The sequence below is a fragment of the Ctenocephalides felis genome, unplaced genomic scaffold (genome assembly GCF_003426905.1).
Source record: "Ctenocephalides felis isolate EL2017-DRISC unplaced genomic scaffold, ASM342690v1 CF-g0.4_SCAFFOLD_00715, whole genome shotgun sequence".
NCBI classification, from domain to species: domain Eukaryota; kingdom Metazoa; phylum Arthropoda; class Insecta; order Siphonaptera; family Pulicidae; genus Ctenocephalides; species Ctenocephalides felis.
Window position 1 is genome coordinate 1194 of NW_020536869.1, and position 16307 is coordinate 17500.

Below are 16307 nucleotides of genomic sequence, written 5' to 3' on the forward strand. Positions count from 1 at the left end.
TTTTTATAATACCTAATTGTATCAGCATTCAAACAACACATCCTTATGCACTTAGAGTATTAATATTTTTATTCTCTAGAAATGGTTTAGAATATACCTTATTTAGCAAAACAACGTTTGCCGGTCAGCTAGTTATATACATTATTAATAAAAAAGACAGATACTTGATTTAAAGATACAACTACCTTATTCGAAATAAATATCTAAGCAACTTGTACTTAATTACCTGAGGCAAGATTACTAGTAATCATCTGTCTTCTAAAATAACACCAAGTTCTAAAATAATTATTATTATAATACATTCATTAGGCTCGGGAGAACACGAACTCTTCGAAACGGCTAGAACTGCCTTTGTCAAAAACTAATCAGCACGTCTCCTTATCAATACGAATCGAGTATTTTTTGAATTATTTAAATCGGTTGATCAATGTTATAGACGAAATTGTCGACGAAAATGTATGCACACACATACATCAATTTTTTATAAGATATGTCAATATGTATAGAAGCGTGTGGAACGTAAAGATATATCAAAATTTTCATTTTCGTTATTTTTGCGATTACTATAACTTACCCTACGGGAAGTTAATAAACATGTGAACAAATAGTAAATTGGCGTTGATTAATCGAACCTGATTTAACGCTTTCTTTTCAAATTGGATTTCAAGCGAGAAACATCGAATAGTTAAGTCGAGTCATTACGTTTAGTTTTTTTTTTAAACTGTTAAAATCAGAAAAAAACGTGGAGGAGGTAAGCATTTTCTTGACCTAAGTGCAAGTAGGCAGCGTGCAATTGCTAATGAAACCAGAAGCAGTTTCTAAATTATTTTAAAATGGAGAGCAGAATTCTTCAGCTGATAAGTCTAGTGAATCTATTAGTAGCACTAATGGAAGTGACAAAGATGTTCGTTGCAATTCACAACACCCCGCATGCGAAAACCTATACTTCGTGTGAATTTTTAGTGATAATACAAGCACCACAGCAAATGATGAAGCTGTCTGCTCGATTTTGATGCCACAGTACGTGATGAAAATGAATTGCTTTCCGATAACAAAATAGCGGAAAAATTGCCATTAAAAAGTGAGCTGAGGATTTGGTTTAACGAATGCGGAGGTACAACATTGCGGTCCTTAACAAAGTTGTTAAAAATCCTTAGACGCCATGGCCATGAGGACACATTACCTGCTGATGCTAGGACATTGTTGAGTCTCCAAAAGAAGCTACTAAAGCATTGAATCAATTAATGGCGGCGATTACGTACATTTTGGAGTTGAAAAAGGTATCATCCGGTCCATGAAAAGATATGTTAAGGTTTGTCCAGATAGAATAGGTATCAAAGTCAACTGTGATGGGTTATCTTTGACAAAAGCTCGAATAGTACCTTTTGGCCGATTTCCATAATGCTTGATATACCGAGAAGTTGAACCTTTCTGGTTGGTGTGCATCATGGTAGAGAGCAAACCTGAGGATGCAAACGCTTTTCGCTTTTCTTCAGCCTTTTGTTGAAGAGATGAAAGTGTTAAAAGAAAACAAAAGGTTTTATAAATTTAGTGTCACAGGCGTTGTCCTCGATGGACGCCTAAAATACTGAACCGATTTAAGATTGGTTTTGCTCACCGTGTACATATGGATCCCATTTAGGACATAGGATATAATAAAATCTCAATTAGTAGCCGAAATTTTATATTATTTAATTAAAAACATTTTGACATTTTGCCATAGTTTGAGTTCTGTCGAGAGTCTACCACTCTAGACAAAAACCATAGAGTCATAAATTTGATGCAGGAGTTAACGCATTACGATGCGTTTCTATGAGCTACGGTGACGGTTGGAAACATGTTATGTATTTTTATGTTGCCAATTGTGATTTGATGTTCATAATAAGGAGCCACTAAATTCTGATAACATGGCAGATGGGTTTTGACGTTTAAAAAGCACCTACGCTCTGAAGTTGGCTCCGGGATAGAGCATAAACTGTCATTTCGTGGAATATTTAGTCCCGCGTTCTTTTCTCATTTTTGTGAGGGTATAGCGTCGCGTCGGTTTCGTTTCAAGTAAGCGTTTTATTATATTTTCTGCTTTTTCTTTTCGTGTAATTAGAATTCTTTCGTTCTGTTGCTATTTCTAATTCTATTCTTTTTTTTATTTGTTTATAACAGTTTTTTTCACATATTTCAGTTCGGTTTTTCGTTATTTTGCTCTGGATCGCTTTCCTTGCGTTGCTTTTTTTGCTCTAGTATGTTATATCTAGTAATAAGTGTTTTTTAGGATTTTTTACTTACAATTAGATTGCGTATGTTTCTTTTTAGTTTAGTTACGTGTTTTTTTAGATTTTTACTTAGCTTGCGTAAGTTTATTTTTAGTTTCATATTTTTACTATTTAGATACTTACTTTTATTTCACTTTAGGTTACATTCTATTTTATAAGCTTATTTTTAGATTTTGATCATTTATATTAGGTTACATTCTATTTTATAAGCTTATTTTTAGATTTTGCTTGATCAGTACTAAGGAAAATTTTATAGGTATGTAGTGCTTTTATATATGTACATTCATCTTATTTATTATTGTGTTACATATAAATCATTTTTGTAGGTACACCATCAAGGAAAACCAGAATAAGATGTCCACTCCCTCCCTGCTCCTCTGTTTTTTTTAGGTACACAAGTTTATACGATCATATTGAGTTTTATCACAAAACTACAATTGATTATGAACAGTTTGTGTTTCAAACCATTAAAGGTTTGAAGTCTTCTCTCTCATAATTTATAACCCTAATTACACAATTACCTACATTTTTGACTTTGTAGATTTTGAATTGTGGAAAGCGGACATAGAGCGGAAGGAGTTTTCGCATTATGTAAAATGCAATTCAGGATATAAATCAAAAACTGATGACAAGACAATTTATTTCAATTGCCACAGGTCATATACATATGACCAAAAACCCACTGTACGCTTGTTTACTAAAACGAACAACAAAACCGGATATGCTTGCCCATCAAGGATTAGTTGTACTATTAATCACAATGGAACAGTTCATGTTGAATTTTGGAAGACACATGTGTATATATTTTGAATAAAAATATTTGATGAAATAGATGGTTTTAATTGTGTTTCTTATTGCCTACGTTAATCATTGTTAGAAAAAGTAATCAGATCACTTAAAGATAAAAATAGGCAAAAATATCGGACTGAACTTAAGTTTATTATATTACTATACATATGCTAGCCTTTAATATATATATATATATATATATATATATATATATATATATATATATATACATCCATATGAGTTAAGTTCTAATAATCAGATGTTACATGCTACAAGACTCTTGTAGCTATTTTGATGTTCAGGCTGAATTTCTAATCTTAATTCAGTGAACCCTACAATAGAATTAAAACACACTAAGCAAACAAAAACAACCTGAATAACATTTACCTGGGTAAATAAAATAACTATACTAAAACACTCTGCGAAGCCCTAATTAAAAATTTCCTAATAATTTCTAACAAAACTGTACTAGGTTTTGAATAACTATATGTTTGGTTTCCTGAAATAATATTGGTTGTGAAGAGACAATTTATGATCATGTAAATGTAAAAGAACCGCTTTCGTGAATAATTATATACTTACAATTGGGATTTGTATTTAACTGTCTAAAAGGTGTCTAAATGTGAGAGGTGAGAGACAATATAACAACGGGTGTACTATTTTGACGTTTGACAGTTTTGTTTTTTTGTTTGACAGTTTTGTTTGACGCACATAGGTTTTTGTCTTTCAATGTTGTTACACTTTTTTTATTCTCGGTTGCGCTTCGTATGTTGGTATGACAAAATTATCAGAAATTAGCTTCGTGTGTTCATAATAAGCGTACGGCGAAATATATTTGTGAGGTTAGGTTGTAATATGTCAAATGCTTATTGAAAGCGGAGTTTTAGCAGAGAATATCACCATTTACGGTATGTATATTAATATATTGAACACCGTTATATTATTACACGATACAAATCAAGCGTTATAACCAAATTTATCATTTTCCTAACAGCAACTAACTCTAATAACAACTAAATCTAATGAAGCACAGTGGTAAAATTCAAATATTCAAATGACTACTATGGATGATTAACGTGCAGTTGGTTCTGACTATTATTAATTAAGTTAATTGTATTGATGGTGCACTATTGAGTCTATTGAAAAATAACCATGTAAGTATTAAAACATAGAAGTGTTTCATAGTGAATTCATCAAGCAGGAAACTACAATGAATAAAATGTGCTAATATTACAGCCTGCAACACATTGTGTTAATATTACAGCCCAATTTTGACGAAGGCAACAAACATGCTCCAATATTTTCAGGCAATGAACTTTAGAAATAAAAGAGAAGCCATGTGCTGCAAGAAAGTTTTAAATAAGAAGTGATTCTTTTAGAATGAATTTCTTCGATACTATCAGATTGCACGATACCATTTAAGAGGTAACAATTTCTGATACAATTAGCATTTGCGATGACTATCACCAAGGCTCAGGGACAAACAATGCCCGTTTTTGGACTTGAATTAGAAAATCAATGTTTTTTGCACAGGTAATTATATGTTGACCAAAGAGGATTTGGTCAAAAATATTGTGCATCAATTAGTTTTAAGCTATATTTATAAAAGCATTCATTATTGAGTAATAATAATGGAATAGGAATATGTGATACAGCTATATGAAACAAGTAAATAATTGAAATTAGAATAATGTATGCATAGATAAGTAAGCATAATGTATGTAATATAATAAATTAATTACATCGTATATATTTTTTATATATCGTAATATTTAAGTTTAGAAAAATATTATGCAGTCAATTGTATGTTTGCATAATGGTATTTATGAGATATATGTATGTTGAAAGTTATATAGGTGGTGTTTTAAATTAATAGTAAATTTGCTTAGAATATTATATATTATAATTCTTTGTAATTAAAACGAGAATTATTTAGAAGTGTATTTTGAATAATATTTAAATATATAATACAAATATATTTATATATATATATATATATATATATATATCGAATATATATATATATATATATCCCAGACAGCACAAGACATGCCAGGGAATATCCCTGTTGTCCTCACAATCTCCTAATATCGCGATATCCTATGAATATCCGAATTGCATGCAAGGGGACGTCTCAAACCTATCGATCCTTTTGGCTTGAAGAGTTTTCAGCAAGAGGTGTCAGAAAAGTTACCACAGGGATAACTGGCTTGTGGCAGCCAAGCGTTCATAGCGACGTTGCTTTTTGATCCTTCGATGTCGGCTCTTCCTATCATTGCGAAGCAGAATTCGCCAAGCGTTGGATTGTTCACCCACAAATAGGGAACGTGAGCTGGGTTTAGACCGTCGTGAGACAGGTTAGTTTTACCCTACTGATGAATCGTCGTTGCGATAGTAATCCTGCTCAGTACGAGAGGAACCGCAGGTTCGGACATTTGGTTCACGCACTCGGTCGAGCGGCCGGTGGTGCGAAGCTACCATCCGTGGGATTATGCCTGAACGCCTCTAAGGCCGTATCCTTTCTAGACAAAGTAAGCAACGATATCTCTAGGAGTCTCGTGAGTCGAAAGGCTCAATACAATGTGATTTATTAGGTATTTGGCACACGCCGTTTATCGCACGAGCCATTTTTAGCCGAATGAGGCGCTGGACAGGGGCGATATCCGTCCGTTATATCTGTCTTGCCTATAGCGGTCGATCATGGGTTACTAGTTCGATGTAGAGACTCGGAATCGTTTGTAAACGACTTAGGTACCTGGCGGGGTGTTGTACTCGGCAGAGCAGTTACCACGCTGCGATCCGTTGAGACTCAGCCCTTGGCTTGGGGATTCGTCATGTTGGCTTGACGTCACCCCACGCTATTAGAGCATAAGCCTTAAGCCGTCGCATTGCACCATGCCACAATCAGTAGGCTTGACAGTCGAAAACTTGTACATGCTGTACATGTGACACTTCTTCGGTATCTACCTAGCTATTTTGTACAACGTGCGTGAGTCAGCACGTAAATCAAAACTTATCGACAAATTCCAATACTAGAAATATTCATTATTTCTTTCAATAACCATAATGTCAAGAGAATAGTTATAAATATTTTGTAAGTTTACGAAATATATGTTTTTAAGAGAAACTTTTCATAATTTTTTAATATAAATATATGATATAATTCATTAAATTCTAAATAGGGAGAATGTTTTTTGCTAAATTTCTTGGAAATGCGTACAAGTTGCTAATAAGCAAAGTACGTATAAGTTATCTATAATGCAAAATGCGTGCAAGTTGTCAATGTGTAAAATACGTGCAAGTTGTCAATTTGCAGAATGCGTGCAAGTTGTCAATTTGCAGAATACGTGTAAGTTGTCAATGTGCAAAATACGTGCAAGTTGCTATTTTTATTTAATTTTTGTAATATACTCTAAATAATTAGTAACTTCCAACCTATAAATATTTCGATTATTTTATAATAAAATATTCAGTATATTTATTTCCTTTTTAACAAAATATTCAGTATTTATATATAATTTCAAACTACATCTAGTAAACTTCTAGGGGACATTTGCGAGTAAGCCTAACCTAGAATCATGCATCGAAACAGGTTAAAAACATTTTCCGGCTTTTTGAAATCAGTAACTTACGGGTACATCAGACTACATCAAGTAAACTGTTAGGGGACATTTGCGAGTAAGCCTAACCTAGAATCATGCATCGAAACAGGTTAAAAACATTTTCCGGCTTTTTGAAATCAGTAACTTACGGGTACATCAGACTACATCAAGTAAACTGTTAGGGGACATTTGCGAGTAAGCCTAACCTAGAATCATGCATCGAAACAGGTTAAAAACATTTTCCGGCTTTTTGAAATCAGTAACTTACGGGTACATCAGACTACATCAAGTAAACTGTTAGGGGAATTTGCGAGTAAGCCTAACCTAGAATCATGCATCGAAACAGGTCAAACTACTTTTGAAGAAAAATATTGTTTTTGGGTTTTTTAGGAATGACATATATTTATTCTATTATTTATTTACATGACATGGTTTAAATACAACATTTTTATTTCTTTAAGTTACATTTTTATTTAAAATAAAATTTCTTACATTTAGCTAATACAATTTAAATAAATTAATATCTGAAATCTTGCTTGCTTTCCAGTCGAGGATGCTTTTCACGAGATAGTAGTGTCGCTGTCATAACACCTTCGCGATTTTGCTCTAATACGCGTTTTGATACATTAGCCAGTAATTGAACATGTCTCTCAGTTCCCTGAATGTGGACCGGAATTTTAGGGTCACTCCATGGACACTCATTGCTTTGTAGATATTGTACTAGATGTTCATGAGGAATATTTAGCGTAAAGGCTGGTTCGGATATATTTGAATAATCATCCATATCTATCATATTAGTATAGTCGGTGCATTCGAAATTTATTTCGGGTGTTTTGTAATCTCTCAATTGCGTCAGGTCTTCCACATTATTACGGTAATATAAGATTTTTCTTATAGCTGAATCTCGTATTTCCTTTTTATTATCAAACAACATTGCTAATAAAATATTTTCTGAGTGAGCATAGTATGCGTTTTCTTTAGCAACATTGTTCACAATTTGTCTCAAATTCGAGTCTAAATATTGCGTCCAGCTAATAAATTTATAAAATAATATACTACCATACACCACAGAGTTGTAATATTTAATGTTAAAGTACATTGGAATATATACTTTCATTACGTAGTTTGCCAGAATTTTCAAATTTTTGGAAGGCTTATTAGTAGTTACATATAACCGAAGTAACCTACTAGCCTTCGTGAGCCAACGGGAATGTGCTATTGGCCCTGGTTTCATGTTAGCTAAGTCTGTCGATACTTCTCCAGAAGCAACTGCTTTAGCTATTTTTATTAAATAACTTGAGTCAGTTGTCGATTCAGCAGGACTTATATCAGCCAAATTTTCAAGTGGGATTGTTTCAAAGTCTTTTACCGGCTGGAAGTATATAGGAAAAAATAAATTATATTGAATTTGAACATAGGGTATTAAAAATAGTAAATATGTTATAACTCACCGGTATATTTTCGCATGTTTCAATTTGTTTGCTTAATATTCCAGTTTTTGTTCGTGGTCCAGTGGTCAATGATTTTTCCAAATAGTTAAATAAATGGCGAAGTGGAAGTTCGTTAAAGTGGAGAAGACACACAAACCAATGCAGTGGCCTGTTTAACTGAATTTCAAATCGACGTAAAATACCATTTTTTACGCCTGTATTTGCTGGTTCACCATCGCAACATATGCCTATCAAAGAATCGAGAGCTATTCCTTTATCGGCGAAAAACTCGTTCAATTTGATTACTTTACTTTCCGAATCTTCATTTTCCAATTTTGTGTAACCCAACAATTGGCCATTCGGTTCCTTTAAAATAACTAAATGCGCTTCTTTAATCATTCGTGGGTGAAACTTCTTATCGATTTTTTCCATGGTAATAGAATCATTTTTTCGGCCGTCGAATGAAAATGCTATTAATTCAGAAGAATCATATCGTTTGTGTAGAGCTTGCCTATTTTTCTGCCTCTCGCGAACGCTTTTATTTTTGTCCATAATGACAGGATTGCCCCAATCATCCGTTATGCCCAGGTCACGCAGGATTGCCGTCACCACGCCAGACCCAACTCTATCAGAAATTGCAAATCTGTCGCACATTAAGGCATAGCTTGGAGCCTTATATCTTCGACTATATGGACCACGTTTTATATGAGAAGTATTTTGTAAACTTTCCGAACTGCTTTTAAAATCAAAATCAACATCTGGAGTATATGTCTCACCTGGAGTAATATTGCTAGTTATTGTAGATTCTGATACTTCATCTTCAATTTTTATAATATATTCTGGTATCGTAGATTTCCTCTCATTATGTTGATCCATCATAAACGCTTGTAAATGTTTTGGGATCAATCCACAAGAACACAGTAATCTTCGCAAATCGCATTTGCATTTTCCAATATAAAATAATTCTTTCGTGGATTCTACAAACTCCTGAAATGATGCTTGGGTAGACTTGCTTTTATTTGTACTTTTATATTTATCAATCAATCGGTTCAATTTTCTAGCGATACTTCGTTTCTCCATAATTGGAATATCAATTTTTTCCCACGTCTGAATCAATTTCGTTACCACATTTGGAGTAAATGTTTTATATGAAAACATTTTATTTTGTTTTTTTGATTCTTCGGCCAAATAAAAATAATACCTGATAATTTCCATACTTGTCGGAAGATTTACACCAGTAAATTCTTTTGCTTCCCCAAATGTAATTTGATCATGCGAGCGCATATGATTCAAATTACTAGCACTTGCGCCTGAATTTAAATAAGAATTCGCCATTGATACTTCACGTCTAACTGGAGAACTGAATGAAGATTTATGCGAATTTTCCACATTAATATATTCTTTTCGAAAGTTCGAGAATTATTATAAAAAAATACTAGCGCACTCTGATGGAAATAAATAACAACAAACTAAACCCGATTTAAAAACCCCCGTACAAACTATTAAAAGAAATATAACTTACAATTGGAATTATTCACATGCCTAAATTAATATATTAACTTATTAAAAACAGTATTTTATTGAAAATTTCGCTGGCTAAAGAGTTATTTGCGATATATGGTTTTGAAGTCAAAATTCATTTAAATAACACATATATTTCATATGAAAAGGTGCCCATATCGCTTAATTTTACTTCTATAATGATTCGGCCCACCCTAGTCATTGGTTTCTTAGAAAACTGTGGTTAAATATACGGGTTTTACTAAGAAATATCAATAGAGTGGGCCAATTTTTTGCATATTGAGGCACCTCGCTAATTTAACTTTTTACATCATTTGAAACAATATTGTAAAAAAAAGCATAACCCGCAAATGAATTTAAAGTCAGCGAAAAATTTCAAACATTTTTTAATTTAAAGTAAAAATTGAAAAATCTCATGAAAAATATATTATGACATATATCGAGTTATACATCATTTTATTCGTAATTTTATTCTGCATCTTTCGTACGAACAAAGTTTTTTTGTATCTTTTACGGTTTAGACAGTATAAGGCAATCTGTGTAGTTGTTAACTTGTCAAAATGCAAAGTGCGGATAGGTTAGAGCAACACTCCTCACGATTCGATATTTCTCTAAAGAAAACATATAAACTATTATACATCATTAGAAAGGTCTCAAAATTCTTAGTTCTTTTTCCATACATCACAACTTCGAATTTTGCACGGTGTGGCCTACAGGCGAGTTGCCGTTATGAAAATCGGAAAATCTAGAGAAAATTATATGAACACACCTAACCATTTATATACCATTTTATTCGTAATTTTATTCTGCATCTTTCGTACGAACAAAGTTTTTTCGTATCTTTTACGGTTTTTATGTTATAGAGCAATATGTGTAGATGTTAACATGTCAAAATGCAAAGTGCGGCTAGGTTGGAGCAATACTCCTCACGATTCGATATTTCTCTAAAGAAAACATATAAACTATTATACATCATTAGAAAGGTCTCAAAATTCTTAGTTCTTTTCCCATATATCACAACTTCGAATTCCCAACGGTGTGGCCTACAGGCGAGTTGCCGTCGTGAAAATTCGGAAAAATCGGAAAATCTAGAGAAAATTATATGAACACACCTAACCATTTATATACCATTTTATTCGTAATTTTATTCTGCATCTTTCGTACGAACAAAGTTTTTTCGTATCTTTTACGGTTTTTATGTTATAGAGCAATATGTGTAGATGTTAACATGTCAAAATGCAAAGTGCGGCTAGGTTGGAGCAATACTCTTCACGATTCGATATTTCTCTAAAGAAAACATATAAACTATTATACATCATTAGAAAGGTCTCAAAATTCTTAGTTCTTTTCCCATATATCACAACTTCGAATTCCCAACGGTGTGGCCTACAGGCGAGTTGCCGTCGTGAAAATTCGGAAAAATCGGAAAATCTAGAGAAAATTATATGAACACACCTAACCATTTATATACCATTTTATTCGTAATTTTATTCTGCATCTTTCGTACGAACAAAGTTTTTTCGTATCTTTTACGGTTTTTATGTTATAGAGCAATATGTGTAGATGTTAACATGTCAAAATGCAAAGTGCGGCTAGGTTGGAGCAATACTCTTCACGATTCGATATTTCTCTAAAGAAAACATATAAACTATTATACATCATTAGAAAGGTCTCAAAATTCTTAGTTCTTTTCCCATATATCACAACTTCGAATTCCCAACGGTGTGGCCTACAGGCGAGTTGCCGTCGTGAAAATTCGGAAAAATCGGAAAATCTAGAGAAAATTATATGAACACACCTAACCATTTATATACCATTTTATTCGTAATTTTATTCTGCATCTTTCGTACGAACAAAGTTTTTTCGTATCTTTTACGGTTTTTATGTTATAGAGCAATATGTGTAGATGTTAACATGTCAAAATGCAAAGTGCGGCTAGGTTGGAGCAATACTCTTCACGATTCGATATTTCTCTAAAGAAAACATATAAACTATTATACATCATTAGAAAGGTCTCAAAATTCTTAGTTCTTTTCCCATATATCACAACTTCGAATTCCCAACGGTGTGGCCTACAGGCGAGTTGCCGTCGTGAAAATTCGGAAAAATCGGAAAATCTAGAGAAAATTATATGAACACACCTAACCATTTATATACCATTTTATTCGTAATTTTATTCTGCATCTTTCGTACGAACAAAGTTTTTTCGTATCTTTTACGGTTTTTATGTTATAGAGCAATATGTGTAGATGTTAACATGTCAAAATGCAAAGTGCGGCTAGGTTGGAGCAATACTCTTCACGATTCGATATTTCTCTAAAGAAAACATATAAACTATTATACATCATTAGAAAGGTCTCAAAATTCTTAGTTCTTTTCCCATATATCACAACTTCGAATTCCCAACGGTGTGGCCTACAGGCGAGTTGCCGTCGTGAAAATTCGGAAAAATCGGAAAATCTAGAGAAAATTATATGAACACACCTAACCATTTATATACCATTTTATTCGTAATTTTATTCTGCATCTTTCGTACGAACAAAGTTTTTTCGTATCTTTTACGGTTTTTATGTTATAGAGCAATATGTGTAGATGTTAACATGTCAAAATGCAAAGTGCGGCTAGGTTGGAGCAATACTCTTCACGATTCGATATTTCTCTAAAGAAAACATATAAACTATTATACATCATTAGAAAGGTCTCAAAATTCTTAGTTCTTTTCCCATATATCACAACTTCGAATTCCCAACGGTGTGGCCTACAGGCGAGTTGCCGTCGTGAAAATTCGGAAAAATCGGAAAATCTAGAGAAAATTATATGAACACACCTAACCATTTATATACCATTTTATTCGTAATTTTATTCTGCATCTTTCGTACGAACAAAGTTTTTTCGTATCTTTTACGGTTTTTATGTTATAGAGCAATATGTGTAGATGTTAACATGTCAAAATGCAAAGTGCGGCTAGGTTGGAGCAATACTCTTCACGATTCGATATTTCTCTAAAGAAAACATATAAACTATTATACATCATTAGAAAGGTCTCAAAATTCTTAGTTCTTTTCCCATATATCACAACTTCGAATTCCCAACGGTGTGGCCTACAGGCGAGTTGCCGTCGTGAAAATTCGGAAAAATCGGAAAATCTAGAGAAAATTATATGAACACACCTAACCATTTATATACCATTTTATTCGTAATTTTATTCTGCATCTTTCGTACGAACAAAGTTTTTTCGTATCTTTTACGGTTTTTATGTTATAGAGCAATATGTGTAGATGTTAACATGTCAAAATGCAAAGTGCGGCTAGGTTGGAGCAATACTCTTCACGATTCGATATTTCTCTAAAGAAAACATATAAACTATTATACATCATTAGAAAGGTCTCAAAATTCTTAGTTCTTTTCCCATATATCACAACTTCGAATTCCCAACGGTGTGGCCTACAGGCGAGTTGCCGTCGTGAAAATTCGGAAAAATCGGAAAATCTAGAGAAAATTATATGAACACACCTAACCATTTATATACCATTTTATTCGTAATTTTATTCTGCATCTTTCGTACGAACAAAGTTTTTTCGTATCTTTTACGGTTTTTATGTTATAGAGCAATATGTGTAGATGTTAACATGTCAAAATGCAAAGTGCGGCTAGGTTGGAGCAATACTCTTCACGATTCGATATTTCTCTAAAGAAAACATATAAACTATTATACATCATTAGAAAGGTCTCAAAATTCTTAGTTCTTTTCCCATATATCACAACTTCGAATTCCCAACGGTGTGGCCTACAGGCGAGTTGCCGTCGTGAAAATTCGGAAAAATCGGAAAATCTAGAGAAAATTATATGAACACACCTAACCATTTATATACCATTTTATTCGTAATTTTATTCTGCATCTTTCGTACGAACAAAGTTTTTTCGTATCTTTTACGGTTTTTATGTTATAGAGCAATATGTGTAGATGTTAACATGTCAAAATGCAAAGTGCGGCTAGGTTGGAGCAATACTCTTCACGATTCGATATTTCTCTAAAGAAAACATATAAACTATTATACATCATTAGAAAGGTCTCAAAATTCTTAGTTCTTTTCCCATATATCACAACTTCGAATTCCCAACGGTGTGGCCTACAGGCGAGTTGCCGTCGTGAAAATTCGGAAAAATCGGAAAATCTCGAGAAAATTATATGAACACACCTAACCATTTATATACCATTTTATTCGTAATTTTATTCTGCATCTTTCGTACGAACAAAGTTTTTTCGTATCTTTTACGGTTTAAGAGAAAATCGAGGAAAACTGGTTTGAACATTTATTGTAAAATTAGAAAATTTAAACAAATAATTATAAAAAATAATATAACTATATATAAATTCGTTTTATATTCATTGAGATCTATAAAAATCAATAAATACATAATTTTATACAAAAGTTTAAAAAAACCCAAAAAACACCTAAAAACTCAATAATTAACTATAATTCATATTGTCCATATATATAAAACTGTTTGAACATCTAACAAAATTTTCGACAAAAATTTTTCTATCATAAGGGTTCACAGTTCGAAATTTTCCCAGACTTTTGTCTTGACGATTCACACCGTAAGCGCGAGCAGGCCCTCGCCGCAGGTCAAATGCACATCGCTTGGGACTCAGTCAAATACCTACGCTGTGCGATGCGAGCGAGCTCAGGCTAAAGTACGCTATGTTGTTCGGGCGGGTACGGATATCATTCCCCGGTGTAGTTTTTACATCATATTCGATACTTTTAGTCTGTCAATGATATATTAGCGTAACTTTTAATAATGTTGTGAGCCACATCTAGAATTATATACCCCGTATATATTCGGATGCTGGTTTGCGGCTATAGATAACTGGTGGTAGGATCATTCGTTTTTAAACGTTCGATCAGAGAGAGTTGAAATTATTTGGGTCTGCGGACCGCAAATATGAAATCTATATATTTAATAATATAGAATTTTACAAATTGACTACGGTCAAATATATGTGAATATAGCAGAACTAGCAAAGCTTCTCGCAGCGATGGTCTTTCGTTTTATGAACGTTTGATCGGAGCGAGTTGAAATTATTTGGGTCTGCGGACCGCAAATATAAAATCTATATATTTTAATAATATAGGATTTTACAAATGGACTAAAGTCAAATAGATGGGTGGTGCAGCAGAACTGACGAAGCTTCTCGCACCGAGGATCATTCATTTATGAACGTTCGATCGGTGCGAGTTAAAATTATTTGGGTCTGCTGACCACAAATATGAAATCTTGTGATTACTCGACAAATTATTGCTGTAATCAAGTGCGCTCCTATAGTATAATATACTGTGGGCAAAAGCTTCTGGCAATGATCATTCGTTTCATTAACGTTATATTGCAAAAGCAGCGTGACGCAGTTTACAACCGCTTAGCGCTCTTATGCATTGTGTGAGAGCACTGCCATGTATATCTGCTCGGTATCGCCAAATGCCTGAGCGAATGACGAAGTTCGTTGTGAAAACGGCGTTCTTTTTGAATATTATACTTTAAACGCATAGCTCAATCAATTCTTTGGGCGCTAGATGAAAGTCTAGTGTTTTAAAGTCGATTGTAGTAAACGCTTGCGTTAGTATTCTATATACTCTGCACATTTTATTCAAATTGTGCGAATTTGAACATTCGCTTCATTGCGTTGTTTTAAGAAAATGAAAAATCAGCGAAAGCAGATTTTTCAATCTCACACACAGTGAAATATTCGTATTTCAATTTAAAGCGAGGACGTTTGTTTTTGGACCACAACGTGCTCTAAAATTGCTAAAGTGGTTGCGCGTCCTAGAGAATTTATTTTTTGCGACCCGCCATATAGCCTGTCCAGACCATCGCGGTGATGGTTCGCACGGTAACCCGAGGCGACCCGTCGCTGCAGGTCAAACTGTCGTAGACCGTGTCTAGAATAATATACGCCGTATATGTTTGGATGTCGGTTTACGGCCGGGTTCTGGACCTTATTTATAAGTGTTCAACCATACTGTACAGCATATCCGCGGGCATGTGTCGTTGACGCAAAGACTCTTATGCGGAAAATAAAATATACAAATGCAATCAACTCAATACTCTCCGAGCGAGAATAAAAGTTAGTTATAACGATGAATTCTTATAATGAATTCGCCCCGACGTTTTCAATCTAACGAAGGGTAAAGAGACTGTTTGAAATTAACTGGGTCTGCGGACCGCAAATTTCATGTACGGACCGCCGTTTCGACGGTTGTTAAAGGTCTAGCCTCTGTGTAAGCGCAGAATATATAAAATATCAAGTCGCGATGTAAACTGTTCGTCATGTCCAGGGAATATCGTACGACTCAGATATATATATGTAAGAAAATTCGTTGTTTAGAAATATTCATCGAACTTTTCTATACAAAGTGTGGTCTCTCGGGTGACGCCGAGGGACATTTACGCACTATGCTATTATATATATAGCACCCTGGTTGATCCTGCCAGTAGTATATGCTTGTCTCAAAGATTAAGCCATGCATCTCAGTGCAAGCCACATTAAGGTGAAACCGCGAATGGCTCATTACATCAGTTATGGTTCCTTAGATCGTACCCACATTACTTGGATAACTGTGGTAATTCTAGAGCTAATACATGCAAATAGAGTTCCGACCAGAGATGGAAGGAATGCTTTTATTAGATCAAAA

At 33.7% G+C, this 16307-nt stretch overlaps 1 pseudogene; it reads left to right on the plus strand.

The window, feature by feature from the left end:
- Positions 1 to 16087: 16087 nt before the first annotated feature.
- Positions 16088 to 16307, plus strand: part of LOC113367547 — a pseudogene marked incomplete at its 3' end in the record, with an annotated part of 1895 nt that continues 1675 nt past the window's right edge.